At 37.0% G+C, this 22,589-nt stretch overlaps 2 long non-coding RNA genes across 2 annotated transcripts; one reads left to right on the top strand and one right to left on the bottom strand.

Moving 5' to 3' along the window:
- Positions 1–1,038: 1,038 nt before the first annotated feature.
- Positions 1,039–22,464, top strand: LOC104149999 (uncharacterized). The gene is made up of 3 exons (XR_695457.2): positions 1,039–1,199; positions 20,970–21,055; positions 22,115–22,464. It is a non-coding gene; the product is annotated as an uncharacterized lncRNA (long non-coding RNA).
- Positions 19,314–22,589, bottom strand: LOC138066161 (uncharacterized). Its single transcript, XR_011139403.1, has 3 exons — positions 22,463–22,589; positions 22,249–22,301; positions 19,314–19,442 (listed from the first exon to the last, which is right to left on the bottom strand). It is a non-coding gene; the product is annotated as an uncharacterized lncRNA (long non-coding RNA).

Below are 22,589 nucleotides of genomic sequence, written 5' to 3' on the forward strand. Positions count from 1 at the left end.
ACAGAAGTAAGCATTAGGAAAAAGAAAGCAGATACTCAGCAGCCTAGAAATCACAAGCAAACTTCATTCTCTTTCCTAGCCGTTTCCCACCATCTAAGTGGCAGCTGACAAGCAGCAGATGTTTTCTCAGTGATAAGATCCTTGTCTTACATCCTAATGCAGAGTTCCTTATGGCAAGTCATTGTCACCTGAGTCTTGCAGCAGTGCTGGAAGAGATACTGCACTACCTGTAAGCCTCATTTCTATTACCATCCTTTGTCTTCAGCATTTGTATTGTATTAATTACTCAGATGGGATATTTATACAATTATCAAAAAAAAAAAAAGGGGGAAAAATATTCCTTTTTTCGTTGTTTTAGGTCATTGACTTTTGTAGTGGGAAAAAAATCACTCTTTTAAGACTTTGCCAGTAAATCAGGCCAACAGATTTTGTAAAGCCAAATGCTTGGAAACATGGTCAGCTGATTAAGGCATTGGGCTATGACTCAGGAGATCTGGATTCAGTTCCTGGCACTATTTACATCATCTTGGGCAAATCACTTTACTGCTCTTAGCCTTGCAATTCCTAATGTGCAACAGGAATCATGAGAATATTTCTTTTGTCCCCCTATGGGCCACTAATGCCTCTTATTAAATCTACACATCTCAGACAATGGGCATTTTTTATTCAGTGTGAAGCTCCTTGGTAAACACTGAAATTAGCAAAAAAAATAATAATTACAAGAAATTCTATTTTACAGTCTAAAAAGCCCCTCTGAGGCGGCACTTTAAATAAACAAATTGTGAAGAAAAAACAAAGCTGTCCTTTAGAAAACCAACTATGTGCCCTCCCTTATTTCCATCAGTGCCTCGCTGGCAGTGAAAGAAAGACATGTGTTGTTAGTTGTGGCAGTAATGGAGCTGCTGCTAGCTGCTCTCACTGATAAATACTGCTGCTGCCAAAACACCTGCTGTGCCAACCTACTGAGGGTGCCATGCGAACCACCAGCCAAGTGTGACTCCCCTGCTCCTGAGGGTGCTCTGGTTTGGACTGTATTCCCATGCAGCAGCCTTTGCTTGTGGAGACTGTGCATGCTTCAACAGCCATTTGTGAATATGCACATTTCCAAATTGTCAGCAATGAGAAACAGAGGAATCACTTTTCAACTTCTGATCTTCCAAGTACTCTTAATGGGCATGTATCCAGGCATTTGCATTAATGTAAGTAGAAGCTAACTAAACTAATAAGTTGTCTCTGTTTTTCACTCATTTTCAATCAACATAACTAATCAACATGCCAGAGAATGTAAAATACTGTGCAAGCCCTTGAGAAGAGAAGCATTTTTAATCATCATGATTGTTCATCTGCTGATAAAAAAAAAAGTGTCTCAAATTTAATATAATGATGGCTTGTGATACTGAATGTTTATTAGCATATGGAAGGCTAACGTCTTCCACGTTACATACAGAGCAAAGAATGGCATTATAGGATATACTCTGAACCACAAAGGTATGAAGTAAAAATTCAGAGAGTTCAAAGCACAAAAATGGGCACATCCTATTCTGTTAGAAAGGAGAAATGAATATGGGACCAAATTCAAATTGAGATTAAAATGTCTAAGAATAGATGACAGCAATATATGAATCTCAGTTACAAGTAGAGGCAAAGAGGAATAACATAGCTAATAAAGTCATATTTAGCATCTGTATCCTTTGAGTTTATCAAAGCGTTTTCTAAGCCTGAATGAATAAAGGCAAACCAGGCCACAATAAGATCAGTGTTATAATTTTCATTTTATATATGGAACAGCTGACACACAGGGAAATTAAAACCAGTGTTACCAAAGCTGAATGCCTTTATCGTTTTCTTTAAAAAAATCATTGTGATGTTCAAAATTTGTTTATCTTTTACTGAGAAGGTCCTCAGACCACAGGAATCCAAATGAATTAATTTTAGGAGCCTTTACTCTCAAAAATATAATTGCTCATAAGCAGACAGTAAGCCTTTGCAAAAATAGGAATGGAAAACATATCGTACCATTCCACCACATTAGGCACCTTGGGCTCAATTTGTCTCAGTCAGTCACCATGGGCATGCTTTAGAGTTAAGGAATTTTCATTAATACTGTCAATAAAGTCTAACGTATGATTCATTACATCCTAAAGTGGATACCTTAAACAAGCCAAATGAATTGCACCTTAAAAATGCCTGTTTCTCTGCATTAATTATAAAGAGAACATGGGATGAGTAGAGCATTGGTAGATGTTGCAGCCCCAGTTCTGGAGCTCTGAAAACCCTCGGTGACAGTTGGATGCTTTTATAATATTCTACTTTATATTTAAAGGGAATAGCAGGTACAAAGGAGTGCTGCATATGTACAGCTATGTCTAATTTCCAAATATTACTTTGATAATAAATTCCTTTTAATGGCCAGTATTGTAAGTGTTTGCTAATATTTTTAGAAAAATATATATGCTTCCATGAACTGAGTGTTTTTACAACTGTTCATGACAGTCAATTATTGTTAGAATTGTCAAAATTATACAGCTGAGAATCTGGTCTGTAGTTTATTTGATCAGATTTCTTCTTTAGTCAGAAAAAAGGTGAGTGTGTCATTATCACTGTTTGTGTTCAGTGGAAGCATTTGCTCCCATAAGCCTTAAAAACTCTGCTATATATACGTGTGTAAGTCCATCTAAAGATTAATCTCACAACTCCATTGGTGAGCAAGCCTCACTAACCTAGGTCATCTTTTTAATTATGATGAATTATCCTGTCAGTTGAGATGAAAGACATTTAAAAAAAAAAAAAAAAATACAAATTTGGAAGTGCTCGCTGAGAAGTTCATCTATTTTTCAGAATCTTTTTTTCTGCTGGAAGTATTTGTTCCTGGCACAGGGATGAAATCTTGTTTTTTACCTATAGTTCTTATGTATACCTAGAGTCTTTGAAAGCCTACAATCTCTTTACACAGCTAAAAGCTGTTTCTGTAAATCAAGTAAGTATTTTTCTTATATTTGCAAAATAAAAACTGAAATCAAGGTAGGAGTGTGTTTCTCCAGGCTTTTAGGAGAGGTTTCTTGTGGAGCAGGGGTTCCCACGTCCCATTCCAGCTTTACAATCAAGATGCTGCCCCACTGCTGTTTTATCCCAAGAGTCACAGAGAAGATCTGAAGCTTTTCTGACCATACAGAACATAAGATAACAATACACTTTCCATGGAGCCAATGCTGAAGACCCAGTTATGCTGAGAACAATTTCCTTTTATTAAATAGGAGTGATGTTAAAAGAATAAGGATAGGACTCACTACAAAGGTGAAACTCTTTTTGAAATAAACTGTCCATAAGCTCCATCTGCATGATATTTTGCAGGTAGACTCATTTCATTCTCTCATGCTTTGAAGCATTGGACTGCAAGATAGCTTGGACCTAAGGGCCATTTAGCTAAATTAAAACGAAGTTGTACCTGGCTTATAAGCCCAGCTGAGCAACTGGCTTATTTTGTCTTCATTCTTGTACTAAAATGGTTAAATAACATCTGAACTGAAACTAGATTTTGTCTGGATAGTTTCATGGAATGAGTGAACTGGTTCAGATATGCATGTAAAAAATATGCGATAGACATACCCAGGTTGTGTCCCATTAAGCTATCAAGAAGAAACTTATGTGCTGCTGAAACTGGAGATGATTTCAAGTCCCCTTTTACCTGTTGAGGCTTGAATTTTTGTGTTATGGAAATGTTCTAGCGATTTATGTCTAAGGTTTGCTTCCTATCAGTTTCATTCATTTTTTTTAAATATGAGCTGGACTAGAAAGGGAAAGAGGAAAGGAAAGGCTGATTATATGGCCCAATAGTTCCAGAAGTCTTGCAGGAAATGTGATGCTGCTGCTCAAATTTATTTTGCAAATCAGGTCAGGGAGAGGCTGAACTACAGCCTCCCACACGTTACTCACCTGTTACACAAATGGGAAAGGAAAAGAACAATTTTTCTTGGTTGTGTTGTATGGACTCCAATGCTGAGCTAAGGTCTGTGGAGGAAGCATATGTACCTGAATCATGCCCCCATCGTGTACCTGAATCATGCTCCCCCATCAGGAGAGCCAGTCAGCTCAGAGCTGTCTAGCCTTCAGCATTTCTACACATACCCCCTGTGAAAGATATAGACCTATAGAAAGTAGTCTGGCAAATGTATTTTGAGGACCTGAGCCTATATGTCTTTAGATGTCATGTGTGATACATCCAGAAAATCTCATTTGCTAGCTGAGGATGCTTTTAAACTGAAGTATTACAATCAAGTATTACAAGAGAATAAACATTAAATATTATCATCTGGGAGCTCAACAGTTCTGATAGGCAGTAAATCCATAAAGTGGCAAAAAATAGGTTGGGATAAGTGCATGAATATGGATGTGTGTGTGTTTCTATCACAGAATGTGATTTGTGCGTTGACATACGCTGTGGTCAGTGAGCACAGCAGCCTGGCAGCATCCAGAACTGTTCTCTGCCCTCACTGTGGGCAAGTGTTTTGTATGATAGCCCGAGACTGAGAGAATAACCTTGTCATGGTTCTGCTGCTAACGCTTTCCCTTTCCTGGTAACAAAATATTAGCTATTGATTTTTGTATTGCTGATTCTGGAAGCAAAGTAAAGAAGGCAGAGGATGGGAGAACAGGAAGGCTTCTGTTATTATTTTGTCGGGGGAAATCTGAAAGAGTTTAATCAAGAAACTGACATCTTACTACTGTGAATTTAATATGAATGAGAGAAGAGTCAGACTTTGAGATATGCGGTTCTCGGATGAGTGGGTATGACTCTGATACAGTATTCAGAGTGATGCCAAACGATTTAATCCTTTATATCTCTCATGAAGCAGGAACAACTAAAACAGGCATTAGCAGGTAAATAGTTAAAAATATTCCCTATTGAAAACAAATGCTGTAATTTTTGACTTCTTGGACATTTTAAAACCAGAGGAAGAAAAATGAAATAACAATAAATACTAGCACTTGTGCATTCTTACCTGTTACAGTACTTAGTCTTAGTTCACTAACTTAGACTTTAAATGGATTTTCCAACAAAATCAGAAGAATTAATTCTTATTTAAGATGGTAGTATACACACACTTATATATATCTTAGACATCCCTAAAGTAAATAAATACAGACAGCCATCAGCAGAGAGCTATTCAGCCCCTCTAATATCTGAATTGCCTTTCTCTCTTGGTAGAGAACAGTCAATATTTATGACTAGAACAGAATATTTATTGAACTAGTGGTAAGTTTGGTATCTACGAGATCTGACCTGACAACAATGACAATGAAATATCACACTTTTAAAAAAAAAAAAAAAAAAAAAAAAAAGCCATCATCCTCCAAAGATATATGACATCTCTTCTATAGACAGCACCTTGAAAGATCAGACTGTAAGTTTAGTTAAAGGTGTCAGGATCTACATTTTGGTTCACACTGAGGATCTAAAGTTTGGTTCATATCTAGAGTTTGGATCATTCAGAAAGTTTGGATAAAATTGTGTACATAAATTCCTTGGTAGATATAGTGATGAATGAGATGGAGAGAGACTCAACCCTTTTTTAAAAATATGTGGAAAATTCAGCCAATGCAAGTCATTCCACAGAGTTTAATGGTTGCTGGTTGCTCTGTAACAGTGGTTAATAAGATATTTTTATATTACAAATGGAAGAAATAACCTGAACTATCCATCTGAAGTTTCATCTTGAGTTTGAAATCAAGGATAAGCCCTTGAGAGGAAAACCTAGGGCAGCATAAGAAAATGTGCTTGTATGTGCAGCACTAGTCAGAAATTAAATCTTACATAAAGATTTATGAAGAACGTGGTAGAAACAAACGCAAAAGTATTAAGAAGCTACTATTGAACAAAGAAGTAATGGCAAATTTTCAGCCTGGGCATGCCTCTGGCTACCTGATCTCAAAATACGTAGCAGAAATAGGATGCAATCAAAGACAAGGAACAAATTAAAGCAATAGATAAAATTTTACTTGAAAGGAAATTTAAAATTTTGGGATTATTTAATTTTCAGAAGGGATAAATAATGGGCAAGAAACTTATAGAAAATAATGAATGGTCTGTAGACAATAAAGTAGATGCTATGCAATAATTTGTCTCATAATACAAGAAGGGGGACTAATCAATAAACAATTATAGCAGCACATTGCACACTATTCAACAGAAGTAATTCTGAACATAACACTCAATTCACTGGTAGACCTAATCAGTGCAAGATGCCCTCGACAGCCAAAATCTTAGAAGTATTTGAAAAGATACAGAGATCTTTCACATTTAAAAGTGTAAATCACTGTCTTTTAGCATACAAGCCTATATCCAATAAGATATGAATGTATGCTTATGGGCAGTTCAAATGATTCTTATCCTCCTGGGGTTTATTGCTCTTGCTCTCAGCAACCTGATACTGGTCAACTTGTAAAAAAGAGTACAAGATAATGGGCCACTGGTTAAGCAGATATTGGAAATCTTTGCATCCTTTTTATATTTCACCTTGTAATTCTGACCTCATGAATAGAGAACTCCATGAGTTTTATGTTGTAAGAAATGATAACTGATTCAGTGTCTCTTCCAATTTATAGAGCAGATATATTCTAGCAGCATATGCTGCTAGAAACAGAGCCAGCTCTGATATCTAATCAGTGTGAGAAAGTTCATTTTAACTTTGCTGCCAACAATTTATGTTAGATAACAGACATGCATTGACTTGATAGCAGGTGGATTAAAGGGTATAAACCGCTTTTTGTGACTTCTGTCTCTATTACTTATAGATTAGTTGATTTTAGGAATTCAGGAGAGATTGTGTCATACAGATTTAGTATCTGTGTGCACTGAGTACTTGTGAAAATTGCCAGATTAGTAGCTTTTGATTTTGAAATTCTCCAATTAACTATAAGAACGATAGACGTGTGAAGGTGGTCAGATATCTGTTAAAGATTTATGTGTAGGATGAAGAGGTGACCAAAGAGTGCAGAAGGTTGTCTTTCCTGTTTTCCTTCCAAAACTGTTTGTAGCTGTAGTTTCTTCTTATTTTTATTTCTTTGTTCCCAAACATTACTGCTCATGAGACAAAACCAGAAGACTTGTATGTGATTTAATACCTCTACGGGCTGGGGAGCACAGGAGCCAGCAACTGCTCAGGATGGGACAGGGAGATGAACAGTTGCACTGAGGAGAGGAGAAATTAAGGGGTACTGTTGCTGCCAGGTCTTGCTGTTTATAGCTGTGTGTCTGTTTCGAGATGTGCTTTGAAATAAAACTTATTGTCACACCTCTGGAAAGCACTGTGATTTATATGCCAGACCTGCAGTTCAAGTTGTTCCATTGTATTATAGGGAACTTCCCAGACTAGACTTGTCAAAATCTTCTAGCCTTAATTTGGAAGAATATCACCTCAAATTGAAAATATAGTTTATTCCCTTCATTCCCTGTCCTCCTGGTTGACATTTCCAAGTGCAGGGAACCTACCAGAACTGCTGTTGGTTTTTGTACCTGTTTGACCACTAAAAACTAGATGGAATCTAATAAGTCTACCAGAGAAAAAGATATTGCATGCATGACAAAGTATTTCAACACAGCATAATCCAGGGAAAATCTGAAGTAGTAACTTAGTTTGTGCATTGTTCCTATGTTTACAATTTATTAAGTTGTAAAAAAAGGTAAAATCGGATGGTTTACAGAAATCTTCTTAAGAAGACAAAATCTAAATGGATTCCTGAAAATTATATGAAGTCTTTGATAGAACTTCTGGGATCTAGATGTTCTTCTGGGTGGAAAACTACTTACGAAGGTCACACAAAGGGAGCAAGAGCAGGAATTAGAGAAGCCCATTTGGAAGGTCTAAAGCTCACAGCTTCAGCTACGTCATATTTCCAGATAATGTCACTGCTTGTAGTGGGCAGGAATAAGAGAGTCCCTCTGATGATAACCCTCAGCTGGACCATGACTTAAACTTTGTGAGGTACTCACCTGACAGTCAGATGCCTGAAAGAACTTTGTTTTTGCTTATATTGCCATTCAACATTCAGACTCCTGTATCCCTATCTATTCTCTCTCACTATTGAAGAGGCCTTGAAGAACATGGGAAGTGAAGTAATAGTTTATGGCAACAAATGTACTTATGTACAATGTTTATTTGGCATTTCATATTTAAAAAAAAAAACTAGAAGCCATTCACCTCTTTTGGGACTTCACACAATTCCTGTTATAACCAAAGAGCAACTTCCATTTCACTTCCTCCATAGACTGGGGTGAACAATGGCCTTAATCTGCCAGAGCTTCATAAAAACAGGATAAGCATAAGCATTTGGGTTTCTCAGCTGAAGGAATATCTTACAGAGTTAAGACAAACCAGAACTTAGCACTGCTTGGAGAAATCAAAGAGTATATGCCAAGTGTTTTGTTTACCTGTATATGTTTTATGAATACGAAGTTTAAAATGGCAGATGAAAAAAATAAATATTTGTTCACTAAGAGCCATATAGGAGACAACTTTCATTAAATCACAACTTTATGCCATCATTTTCATCATTACTAAATTACATTCTAAAGATATTGCCTTGATTTAAGTATGTCAGGTGAAGATATCACACTTACTTTAAGTCAGAACAGTTCCTGTCACGTCAGGTAAAACTATTATTATTTCAGTTACTATTACCCTAACTCATGAATTTAATGATTTCTAGAAGATATCACTTTGAAAAAGACAGGAAGATGGAATTTTTTTGAATAGACATTTAAATCGTAAACAACTGAAAGACTATACCCTGAATAAAAAGTGATAAGAATAAGCAGAAGCAATCTAATTGGTAAAGAGAAATAGATATCAGTTCAGCATCACAAAAATAATACTTCTGAGAGTGTAGGACTTTTTCCTAAAGAGGATTACTAATTAACCTCAAAGGAAGGGTATCTATCTTGAAACAGAGGGGTCCTTAAATGCTATAATACTATTTCTGACTAGTAGTACTTAATTTCTAGTTGCCATTTATACATTTAACGAGAGTAACAGAGAAGCTTGAGATGGAGCAAAATATACTCAGATTTTTTTATATATTTTAATTTATTGTTTATTAATTAGAACCTTAATTTTCTATCAAAAACTCAGGATCAACTTTTCATAAGGAAAATATTCTCTAGGAAATATTCCAGGAGAGGAAATCACTACAATGAATACATCTGTACGTGTGTGTGTGTGTGTGTATTTATATAGGTACTGTTCTGGAAATAACACTGGAGAGTTAGCTGGGCATCTCTGTAAGGTTATAGACAAACCTTTTACTGGGAGCAGGCTCTTGTCATTTGTTGTGTCTTTGACTTTGACTTGGCAAAGCTCTTCCAGGAAAGGTAAAGTGTGCACGTTGAACCAAATCCAGATCTAATGTAGCTAAACTGGTTGCAGTGGCATTGCACGCAGGGTGGACTGTACTCTGAAATGGATGCTGCACTGTCAGCTTTCAAACATTAGTGTTACTAGTAAATAGGGAAATGCTTGCTCTATTTATTAAACTTTCTAAAATACTAACAGCAATTGTAGAAAAAGATTTATCTAGCAATAAAAAACCAAAGATTACATTTACCAAATCCCCATTCTTTATTGTAACGAAATTTGTCTTTCAGCTTTTAAAATGCATTTATACAGCCAGAAATGTATTCTGGTCCACTGTCTTTGAGATGAATAACCACATTATTACTTGCCTGTCAAATCTAAGTAGGGTTGTTAATAATACACAGACAGCTACTAAAAATTCAAAACAGGGAAGGTTTCCTTTGGAGAAAATTGCAATTTTAACCTCTGATTTCTCCTCTGAATCAATTACTTACTGTTATATATACCTTGCAATGCCTGATCTCCAATCAGGAATGAAAGTGATTCCAAGAATTCAAAGAAGGGCTTCAAAAAAACCTATGGAAACACACTGTCAAATTTTAGGATTCTGAAATCTATAATATACTGTCTGTCCTCTGCACACAAAGTAATAACCGCAATAGAAGAGTAATTTGAAGGAAATGTGCTATTATATAAAAGTGTTTTGGAATCTAGCACTTCAAACGTTGTTTTCTCCTTAATCTATGTTTGTAGTCAGAAAAGTGAAAAACTAAGGTCAGATTCATTTCCAATAGCAAATTTAGTTTTATACAATCTTACTTTACTGCCTTTCTTTAAATGAAAAACAAGGAAGGTACTCCACGCATACGATAGTTTCAAAGGAGAGCTACCCAGCCTAAAACATAGCAATGTAATCTTTTCTCCCGCCCTCAGCCAGTGTGAGCTCTGTGCTGACATAATCAGTATGTCTCCCTAGAAATTTTGATAGTTCAAAATTTGTCTAGAATCAGAACAATACCCTCTAGGTATTTTTTTTAGTAGACAATGTGTAAAAAATTAAATTAAAAAAATATATTTAGGACTTTCATTGCAGGTCAGTTTAACTTCCATTTCACTTATTTCTGGGGTCTCTGTGTGTCCTGTGAAGTGGTAGATCTGTGTCTCTAGCCTATTGCAGTCTGCTAACTGGGTGATTTTTTCCTGACACTGCAGATCTGTGATTCCCAGGATACAGTATAGATATTTTCTGAGCAATGTAAGTGTATTTGAGTAGCCTCAGGCCACAGAACCTACGTACCAAGCAGTGTCTTTCATACAGCCCTCATACGTCACAAAACCCTTTTCCTGCAGACTGCAAGTGTCTTTTTTTTTTTTTTTTTTTCTTAAAGTGTGGTACACTGAGAACTGTACAGCTGTGTAATTCAGCTCATTCACTCATTATTTCCCTCTGCCTTCCCTATTTCACCCGATAGCGTTAAAAAGCTACTCTTATGGCTTTTTGCAAGGCTGCTGCAGCTCCACACTCATGCTAAATCTCCATCTGAACTTTGCTGTGGAGCCCCCAGCGAAGTATCCACAGACAAAACTGTAGGAACATCACTGTAGAAGAAATAGGAGGTGGTCTGACAACAGAGATACTGCTAACAACCATTCTGTAGAACATAAAGATTAGCCTAAGCATGAAAAAAGGTTTCAGTTTTCTTTAACAAAACACTCTTTCTTTTCTTTTTCTTTTTTTTTTTTTGCCAAGTCTGATATAAAAACGTTCGGCTTGTATTTTTCTGACGGGAAAACTGAAAGAGTTCCCTAAAATCTAAATTTTCCAGTGAGGCAACAAAAGCATTGCTAGTAGACTACCTTCTTACGCTTGTTCAGCAATGCAGTAATCCTAACCCACGCTTACATTCACTCAATTTAACATCACATACCAAATCAACCACATGTATCTCACATTTGAGGTGTTTCATCATTATATTTAAAAAAAAAAAAAAAGGTCCCAAGAGTTTCTGCTCATTATTAAAAATTGCACTGGTATGGTCCTTATGAGTCTGTCTCCTCACCTATGCGTTTGTCAGCTCTGGAAAACCTAACCACGCTGCACAGCCGACTCACCTTTCAAGAAAGTCAACACATAATTATGCAATCTGTTCATGCAGCACAAATAACTTGGCATTCTGGGAGCCTACCGGTGCAACGGGAAACAATCTGCACTTCTGCGGAGATGCAAACACCTTAAGTGATTTCAAATTCTACGCACTTCTGATGCCACCGTATGAGGCAGCGGTGGCAACATGCAAATATTTTTAAAATCACATAACTGGCTTTGAGGCTGGATTATTATTTTTGACAGCTCTTTCCTTTCAGATATTACACTTGGTGGAGCCCAGCGCTCATCTGCATGACATGCTGCTTTTCAGACAAATGCATCTGCCTTCTGTGGTATCATATGTTTCCAAGAAAACTGGTGCTTTCAAAGTCTACAGCTCTCTCCCCTCCCCCTCATCAACTCCCCTCCTTTCAGTCTAATTCCCTTAAAGTGTGTAACACTGTTCATTTTTTTCCCCCAAGGATGATGTACAGTGGCTTTAAAAATAAAAAAAATAAGAGAGGCACTCTTGTGGTACAGTTATTAGTTCTTCTTTAGCTGTATTTTTGACTATTTCATTTTATATACTTTTAATAAGGTGACATCTGCATGACCTGCTACATTCTACAAATGCCAGATGAACATAGGGGCAATGTCTTTGGTTAATCAAAGATACGTTTTATGAAAAGTCTCACAGTCTGATTGATATACAAGTGGACAGACAGTTACAAATACAGCAAGACAGAACGCAGTTGTCTTGTCAGTTGGCTTTAGAGAAAGAAATAAAACCCTTCCACTGCTGGAGTCTCTTTTTAATTAGTTATAAAAAGGAAATAATGTATTATACTTGTATGCTTTCTGATCTATGCTTGCATACATATGATCTTTATTTTATGTATGTACTCATTTCTTCTTAAAGCACGTCAAGAAGAAACACACTTTAACCTACAGGGAATCATGTGGGAAAGAGTGTTAAAATGTCAAGGGACATAAAAAAAAAATTGTCGTGTAAGAGAATCTTAACCTCATGCAAGATTAATTTGAATAAATGTAATTTTCTATAGCCATAATGTCATGATGACTCATCAGTCTCCCATAATTAATTTACAGTAATAAAATCAAGATAAGACTAGGTTTATGATGAACGGAAGTATATTTCCTTCTCAGAGGAGCAGTTCTAGAGAATCTTACCAACATAATGCATCATGCCCACAGAAAAAAAACAATTGCTTGAGAGTATAAAATGGGGGGAAATGTCAATAAGCATCCAAAGCAGTACGGGATTAGGCATTTTACTTTAGAGTATAAAAATATTGTAATTAATTGTGCAATGGCAAAAATCCAGCTACACAAATAACATACTGTAAGTACAGTGGAAAAAAAAAACATAATAACCTTGAGCCAGTCTTTCAATAACACTGCCAAAGGTCTATCAACACCTTCTTATTAGAGCTGCAGCAAATAGCTCTCCAGAGATTTAAGCCCCTCTAAATTTGTGATCTCACTGAAATCGGCAATAAGATCCACAACGATGAGGGAGCAGGAAACTACCACTGGGCAGCTGGCTAAAGTGCACTTCTAAAGTGCTCAAAGCAGGAAAGCTAGCAGAGCTGAGGGAAACAGATGCTTATATGAAAGATTGCTGCATTGACGCATCCTAAAATCATTGTGTGATACCTTTTAGCATGAGACCACAGAGAGATCCAGAGGGTAAAAGATGAAAACTGGGGGTGAGGAGGTGAATAGTGGTGTGGCTAAGCCCAGACAGAGTTCAATCTTTCTTTTGTTCTGGAAGTAACTATACTGTTTAGGAAAGCAACTGGAGAAAATTCCTCCATTATTCCTAAGGAAGAGCTGGTGTCTCCCTAATTGCATCCACAGGAATCTTTCGAAGTATAAGGAAATCATTAAAGTGATTGAAAAAAACAAGCAATGAAAAATATATCCAAATTTTGTTACAATTTTGCTAATATTCCTATATGACAATGTTAATGTTTGTTAGAATGTTGATATCAAGAGCAAATGTATTTGGTGCTGACATATTTTTTAATTCTCTCTTCAATCAATGGAGATACATAAGCAATTCTAGCACTGAGCTCATCTTGTCTTACATCAGACATCTTAAACAACTCAGCTAAAACCTACAAGTTTCTGTCTCTTCCTATTGGGTGTAAAGACTTTTTGATAGTGACCACCTTAGATATACCTGTCTTTAGGCATGATAGGTGTCTACAGTTAGGCCATCAGAACAGGCCAAAAAAAATTCCCCTTCCACTTAGTGAGAACCGCAATGACAAAGTCAGAATTTACCTCTGCTCTAGCAAAGATGGAGCAGCGATAGATTGTCTTAAGTTCTGACTTTTGCTATACAAATTTAAGACAAAATAAGATAAATGACTATTTTCAATAAATTAACATTTAAAACACACTGCTTTTCTGCACAATGCCACAGGTACCAATGCTTTTTAAAGCTTCCACTACCACTATATTTAAGCCCTCAAAGCTCATCAAGGTTTACATTTGAGCAAAAATTGCTGTGGCTTTAGCAATAAGGAAGCTATCTTACCTTTGATTCTTCTGGCCAAAGACAAGTCCCTCAGACTTTATTTTCCATATGAGGAATGCCACTCTGCTCCTCTTAGAAAAAGTAACCTTAATATACCAAACTACTGTTTAGAAAGATCTTTAACTCATTCAGATCCAGGTGTGTTTCTGAACATCTCTCTTCACTTGTCTACCCTTTCTGGGCTTGAAATTTCCATTAGCTTTGGTTAGAAATCTCAACATACCTTTGGAGAAGGAGATGGAAACAAAAACTTATTGGTAAATACAAAAGGTATTGTACCTCTATCAGCATGCAGTAGGGATGCAAAAGGATAATGCAGATTTTAATATCCCTTTTTTCAAGAATTCAAGGAAAAGCTAATTGTTTTAGCCATGTTCCCTGAAGAAATGAGGCTTACGTGATCACGCTGTCTGTCCATCTGTCTGTCCGTTGTTGTTATCCCTCGACTTTTTGGTCCAGTCAGAACCGAATCTGACAGAGGTATAGAAGCCTCAAAGATTTGAAATTCCTATGAGTTTTATGAAAATCAGTTCCCAGTGGTAGCAGAGACGCTAATTAGTATTCCCTTGAAGGAAAAGTCATTGTAATCCAGTCCTTTTTTCATTTCAAGAGGAAGCAGCCAGTTGGCCGGCCAGCACACATGTATGTTTGGGCAGTCAGCACATGTACAGCTGTAAATCTGTCACAGCATATGCTGCCACTTGCCCAGCCAAATACGTGGGAGATGTTTTATGTATGTGTGTATTCGCCACTGAAGCTTTTCCCCTTTCCAGTAATGCCACAGGTCCTATATGCTTTGCTTATTTTTCATATCCTTTGTACTGATGTCCTTCTTGATGAAGTTACATTTAATAATGTTTGCAAGCAGGGGTTGGGGGCTTACTTGTGAAAGAAAGGAGAAGGTGTGTATTTGTATTATCATGAAGACGTTATAGAGAAGCATACGCAGAATCCAGCTGACACCACACTTCCTCATGGAGGGCACTGCACTTGAAATAGTCTAAATGCTTAAAATGCATGAAATGAATGCATAAAATATTTGAAAAGAGATTATATTTTATCACCAGGCACATGGCGAAGGTCACTTCAGACAGAGAACATGGTTTAAAAAAGAATAGGTTTGAAGACATTGAAAGACATTGGTCTTTCATCTTTTTCAATAAGCTGTTTTAGACAAAACTGATATTCACAGGGTGAACAGGAAGAGTTTCTGCATTGCTAAGAAATGAGCCACAATCCTGGATATTCAATAGGAAGGCAAGCTTGTCAGGCTGTCATAGAAGTAGCATCAGACTGCGCATACAGTCAGTTAGCCTTCATGTAAGCTGCTTAACTACCTTCTCTGCAGTGCTGTACATTTGAGATTAATGGTAGGCGCAGGAAACTTAAAGAGAACATTTACCAATGAACTGAAATCACTGAATGTATTATCCCATAAACAAAATGATATTCTATAAAGCTCCAAATTCCTGGAAGGCCTGCACTAAAGCCAAGGAGAAAAAGAATCAAAACAAGCAGCCAAGAAAATAATTGCATTCTTTCATAAGTAATTTCTCAATCACCAGAACATTTAACTTTTATATGTGTTAAGTTGTAAATGAACACAATTTTTCAATTGGGAAAGAGAGTAACAGAGATTAAAAAATCCAGCTTTTCCTTAAAGAAAAATAATCTTCAATTTCTGCAAGTCCAAAAAGCTGGTCCTGAAAATTTCACTAGTGTAGCTGAAAGGTAGGTAGGCCTTCAGAGGCAGGTCTTGCCAAGAACTCACCTTCCTAACGGCTAACATCTGGTGTCCAAAATCTAAGCCCTTAAGCTTCTGCCTGCCCCTGCAATCAGCTAAAAAAGCCTAGGGCCATATATAAACATATATTTAGGAAACTAACTCCCATATACTTCTTAAGAATCAGGTACCTAAATATCTTTTTGGGTTTGACCTAAGTTTCCACCAGGAGAGATACTGAGAGCTTGCTTGTCCGTGTGTAGAATGATCTTCTTCTAGGCAGTGCTGGATATCTAGCTTCCCTTCTTTGTAAATCCTGTTCCTTCACCCGTCTTGCCTACAAGTCCTCAGTATGTTGCTGCGCTCACATTACACCAAAAGGCAGCTATATACTGAAGGGAGAGGAAATCAGTGATACCCCCTTTTACTTCATGTCAGTATTTATCACACTCAGGAAAAAAGGGTCAAGATGAAAACCCTCCTTTGAGCCTATTTTAACATAAAAATCACAGTCTTTAGGGCTGTTCTCACCTTTGGCTTTCTTTATCATTCCAATTGAAGCCATTCCATCTTACATGAAGAAAGTGAAATAGTTGAGATTTCCCTGCTAGGTAATGTTTAGAAAGTTTGATGGAGAAGCTAAGTTCATGTTTTTCCAGGTAGCATAAACAGTTGAACATAGTCGTCTTTCGTCCTGGGTGTTAAACGCCATTAAAAAAGACAAAGAGACTGAAGGGAAAAGACAGACTAGGCGTAACAGAGTGACTCAGGAAAGAAAGGTGAAGAAACCCCTGAACTAGCACTGATATGATCCATCTGCGCAGCACATTGCATCCCTATCTGGAGAGAGTAGGTGGAGACAGTCAGCCTGAAAGCATAGATCCTGCATGCACAAGCACTGCAAAGTGTGAATCGATGTTATCTTACCAGTGCTGTACTGAATATATTTTACTGTTCCCTCTACCACTGCTCTAAAGCATACTATAAGCTATGTTAAGGGCTGGGCTGACATTTTATTCTTCAGTCCCCAGCTACTCGTTCTATTTTTTAACACAAAATTACGCGTTATACAATATATAACGCAATAATCAATATCATTTAATCAAAGTGAATCAGCTGTGCGCAGCTCTGCACTGAGGCAGCCGGATCCGTTCTGGCTCCAGAGCACCCCAGTCAGCAGCAGGACAGCGTTTCAGCCCTCCTGCCGGAACGCCCTCCGGCACCTCAAGCCAGAGGAGCGTTCCCGGCAGGAAGACCTCGCCTGTCAGTTTGCCCTCCACCGCCTACCCAGCTTTTCCTGAGAGCCAGATTCCCCTTCAGCAGGCCAGTTGGGCTTCTGCTGATTGCTCAGATTTACTGGTATCAAAAGCCCTGTGCGCTGTATGGGCAACTTGGGCATTTCATTGGAAGGTGTGATGCCTAGTAAGCACCAAATTACCTTTATCCTTTGTGCCTTTAGCTCTCTGCTCTGACTGAATGACCTACATTTCTTCTAGAACCTGGGAAGATGTCCATGAACCGATTTTCAACTTTATATTTCTTGGTAATGTTTGCATTTTTGGGCTTTCAGCCACAGTATGAACATCTGAGGAGTTTAAAACGTAACAACTGGACACTGTGCAGAGTACAGTGCAAAGAGACTGCATTTGAGAGCTTGTACCCCTCAAAACCCCCAGACCCTTCATGTGCTTATAAGATGTAATTTTTGTATTTAAGGATTTGATGTTGAATGAAATTTGTTCTGTGCCAAGGACAAGTGTGAACCCTTTACGTGTATCAGGCATGGGATTATGTTTAATTGCTTGAGATCATCAGTTCTGGCCCTCTGCTCTGCTGTGGAGCCAGGAAGCTCATGCAACTACTTGCTAGATTAAAGCTTGCCTTAATATTTGTGTAAGGCTGGATTTTTAGGGAATTAAATATAAACTTATCTGTATGCTAAAGTATTTATTTATTTACTTTTGTATTTTTCAAAGCAGCACAGATTTCTCCAAAGATTTCAGAAGATAACTGGGAGTTTGTGAAATATTGAGTGAAACCTTATAAATTTTTAGCTATTCTTCATCAGTAAAATTACAGTATTCCCAACGTAAGAGAAATGATGAGTGAAACAACACTGAAGGTTTCATGTTGATATGAATCTTCTGGAAGATAAAAGATTATGAGTGAGACACCCTGAAGGGATCCTCTCATTTTCTGCATAGAGAAGCATTGCACAGAAACACATGCAAAATGGTAGTACCCTTCCAACTGCATAATAAACATTTCCTACAGTTGTTTGTCTCTGGAGTGTGAAGACTCTTAAGAGGAATAAACTGAATTATCCTTCACTAATTCCACAACTTATTTTTCTAAATGCAGCATTATATGTAAGCTGAATCATGAAGATATGATTCAAAATATCAGTAAAGGAAAAAGTCTCTTTGAGGTTGTTAATACTCTGGATTATGAAATCTTTCTCTGATTTTGTCCCTGAACACTAAGACTTCCTTAAGCTCTGGGTTTGTGGGATCTTCCCAGACGGATCACGTTATGTGGATTTCTGGTGAAGTCCATGAAGAGTAGATGGATGTAGGTCACATGGTTCAATTTTTTATTTATGTTATGTTATTTATTTATGCTTTTTATTTATGTTTATTAATGTTTATGAGGTTTTACTAACCATACGCATGACCAGTACCTGATAGGAACTGAATCATTTTTCGTGAAACTACACGTGAAATGTGAACATATCTTCGTGATATACCATAGTTTCAGCTCTGATGGTTATTGTGCAGCCTTGAAAATTATTCTAGGAATAGTGATAATTTTAAATTCAGTGAAATTAGAATGATCATGGAAATGATTTCAGTGTCCAGTAGAACACTGCAAACGCGCATTACAAGTTAATCTTCTTAGAAATTTCCTGACAAAATATATTTGATTGTTTTTTAATTAAAAAGTCTTATTTGCAAAACTGGAACTGATTATAACAAAGGATTTGGCTTATTGATTTTAACAAAGCATAAACAAAATGGGAAAGCAAATATTTTTTTTCAGTTTTTGCAGTGTAATTTTCATAATAAATGTATCTGATTTTACTACAGCATTTCTTTAAGCTAATTTTATTAAAGGAAATAATGTTCTAACTTCATATCCAATGTTTCAAAGCTGTCAAGATAATTCTGAGTGAACTGAATTGATATTTCTTTCGAGTTCTAGCTTGCAAAACCTGTGATGCATCACTGTTTCGGGACAGGAACAGTTTTAACATTTCCATTTTCCCTTCAGTTTGTGTATCAGTTTCCAAGCCAGTGATATCAGTGAACTTAGCAGAAGTTAAGAGCAGGACAGATGCTTCACAGGCATCAGGAATCTATGCAGTAATAGCAAAGAAAGCATCCAGTTATAATGCATACAAATACTCACGCGGAAGGCAAACACAGCGGCGCTGCCAGGCCTGCCCTGTCCTAGCCCTACTGCCCAGGATCAGAGCGAGGAGCTCAGGAGCGGGCTCCGGCCTCAGACCGGAGCTGCTGCCGCAGCCGCTTCTCCAGTGACTTGTCTTCCTCTGCACCTGTACCTCATTCTGCTGATATCTGTGCAAGTGCCACCCCAAGCGAGGCGATAAATTGTCTTTAACTTCTACATTACTCCAAAGTCCTTAATGCTTATGCCTTGATGCAGCTTTAATGGTGTGTCAGTAGCGAGCCCCTTCGTTTCGTAAACTTTGACCTCCTGTGGAAATTCAATATCTAGTTTTAGGGCCTTTTTCTGATTTGAGAGCTAAATATTTTATGTTATTAAGGAAATTTAAGTGACTCCATGTTGCTGAAGTTGGGCAAAAATGATGTTATTATTTAACTTGTTTACATTTATTATTTAAATTATTTAGCTTTTCACTTTTCTATTCAAGCCTGTAATTTTCTTTCTTCTATTAGAAGTGATCTATATTTCAAGGAAACAAAATGAATATGAAAATCAATGGTCCATTTACTAACATCTTCTTAGGTAATCCATGTTCCTTTAAATAACTATTGAAAACAATACTGAAACAACACGATATGTACACAAATAGGACATTGATAATATACAGTGCACCGCAGCTTAGATACTGAAAATAGGCCAGCACACTAGTCTCAAAGCTAGCATGCAATATAGGTACAGTAAGTAGACTTTTCACTTGAGGTTTACTATCTGTTTTTGTATGTGGTGTCCCTAAGGTATACAATAGTACAGATGAAACTTTCTCAGGTACGGGAGGAACCCTCTGGCTCTACCTTTCAAGGTTCGAGTCAGTAAATATTTTAAACTGGCTGTTATTAGTTTCTTAAATCTTGCTGGTGATGTGCTTCTTCACTATGGGACCTCAGAATAAATGTCAGGAATAATTAGCCGACATTTGGTGAAAATCCCCAAAGAAAGAAATGTTATTCTGTAAATCTCTCAGCAGGAATTTGAGAAATATTTCATTGTATTGCCCTTTTATTGCCCACAGCTGAGACTCTGACACCATTCTGCTTCACACCGAGGTCCTTGGGTTTGTTTTCTTTTCTTTCTTTTCTTTCGGAAATGTTAGGTTCATAGAAATTACATTTTAGTGATGTTTTCATTTATTTTGTTCTGAGAACGGACCGGTGTCCGTTCCCACAAAAGTCCTTGGCAAAATGAGCGTTGCTTTCAATGAAAGCCAGACCGAACTGGATCAACTGGTCAATCTTTAGATTTGATTTCTGCTTTGTGTGAAAACTAATCTTTCTGTTCACACAGAAATGCACCTAAATAAAAAGATCTACGGCTATCTCTTCACTGACTGAAAAATAGGAAAAAAACAAAAAACTCCCTCAAAAATAATGCAAATTCAATCTAATGAAAGCTCATATTCCATAATTGTGTATATACCAAGCTTTTTGTTAACAGAATGAAGTAAATGAAAACTACAATTCTTTTATTGAGGTGTACATAGCAGTGATCACACTAGACCAAATTCCTAGAACAGCAGAAGAGTCGAAACTCCCAGAGCACATGCAAGACCAAAGTTCGAGCCTACCTGCAGGGATTCAAACCCAAATACCTCACAGCTTAGGCAGAGACGAGGCACTGCTAGCTACTGTTCTGGGAATAAGGTGTTTCATTTGTTCTTGTTGATGTCTTTTCACTGTATAGAGAGAATTAAGCACGAACCAGAGCAGAGATTAAAAATCCTCTAAGGAAGGTGGTCTATGCATCAAGCTAATGACTTATCCTTATTGTTTTGTTCTTCAGGTCAAGAACTGCTTAAGTGCCAAACTGCTCCCTGCTTAATTCTGAGCAAGCCTGTGAACCTAGATCTGCAGCAAAAATCAAGATGTGTAAGAATTACTCTCCAGTTTGCTTTTTAAGCATGATTTTGAATAGTGAAATCTATTGGTCTGTGTTGTTTTTTTCTTTTTTTTGGCAAGGAAAGAAGAGTGAATGAATAATATGCCACCATATAAAAGGGGAGCTTCTCTGGCAATTTTATAAATCATACTGATTTCCTTAGCTTTTTAAACAAGTAGCTAAAATGAAACATTTTGTTTTGAAATTTACTTTTATTTGTTTGTTTGTTCCTTACTTCAGGAAGAAAAAATTGTTCTGCTCATAACATTTTCTTTTTCATATCATTTATATCTGCTTTTGGTCCAGTTCTCAAATCCCCACATTGTTCGTACATCCTTACCTTGTTTTCCATAAACTATGAAGTTTAAGATACAGTTTGCGCTGACTGAGCCTTTGCACAGAGTTAAATTTCACATACACTCAAAATAAAAATGTAAATTATGTAAAAACCCATTTTCAGTCAGCCCAAGAGGGAAAAAAAAAAAAAAGGAAGGTATAAAAATCGTCAAGAAATAATAATATTAACAATAATATTGAAAATCATCCTAGGAGATAGCAATCTGGTTCTAGAGAAAGTAACGTCTGTGACGTTATTAGCTTTAAATATTCATTTCCCAAATGTTTTTATGAGCAAAAGTAAATATATGAAACTGTAGCTGTTGTGGAGATACAGATATATGGATATATAAACTGAATGTATAAATATTTAGACACTTTAGACAGCTTTAAAGTCTGACTTGTCTGTGATATTCAGAATATGCCATCTTCATCTGTAAAACAATAATAATCCCTGGAAACATATAAGATTCTACAATGGGCTATGAATGTTTGCTGAAGGGACATGAATTTTAAAAAAAACCTCATGGATAAGGTGGCCACTAGCCTCATTCCCAGAACAATCTCAGGCATTAATGACCAGCCAAAAGCAAACTCTCTAATATCTGGTTATGTGCTGAAGTCAGGATGCTGTTTATGATTTATTTTCTGCCAAGTATGCATTTCTCGCCTCTCTCTGACATATTTCATATTTTCTGTAACTTTGACTACAGAAATTCCCTGCTGCAGTTTTGTTTATGTGCTTGTACATCAGAGAATGATCATGCTAAGAAATCGTTAACGGTCAGCTATGAAGAGAAACAGCGCTGACCATTCAGGATCTGCAGACACGTGCAAAGCAGCGTACCGTGGAAGCGGAGAAGGGAACCTGGTACCGGCTGTTATTGAGGTCTGCGTTTCCTGCAAAGAGATTAAAATGTTACCTTTGCATTTATTTTGATCTGCTTCAGAAAGCTGCAGAGACCAGCATTTACAATAACTGAGGAAAAATATTTGTAAGAAATTTCTGCTAGCTTTATGATATGCACGGTTTGCCACTGGGATATAAATTATACACTTACCTCTTTCAAGTTGCTATTTTTACTTTAGTCTCTCCTCTCTTTAGATCAATGTCCTTTTCCTGTGTCTGCAATTGCAAGCTTCGGGTTGTTATCACAGTTCACAAATCCCCAGGAAAATATAAGAAAG

The sequence above is a fragment of the Struthio camelus genome, chromosome 2 (genome assembly GCF_040807025.1).
Source record: "Struthio camelus isolate bStrCam1 chromosome 2, bStrCam1.hap1, whole genome shotgun sequence".
NCBI classification, from domain to species: Eukaryota; Metazoa; Chordata; class Aves; order Struthioniformes; family Struthionidae; genus Struthio; species Struthio camelus.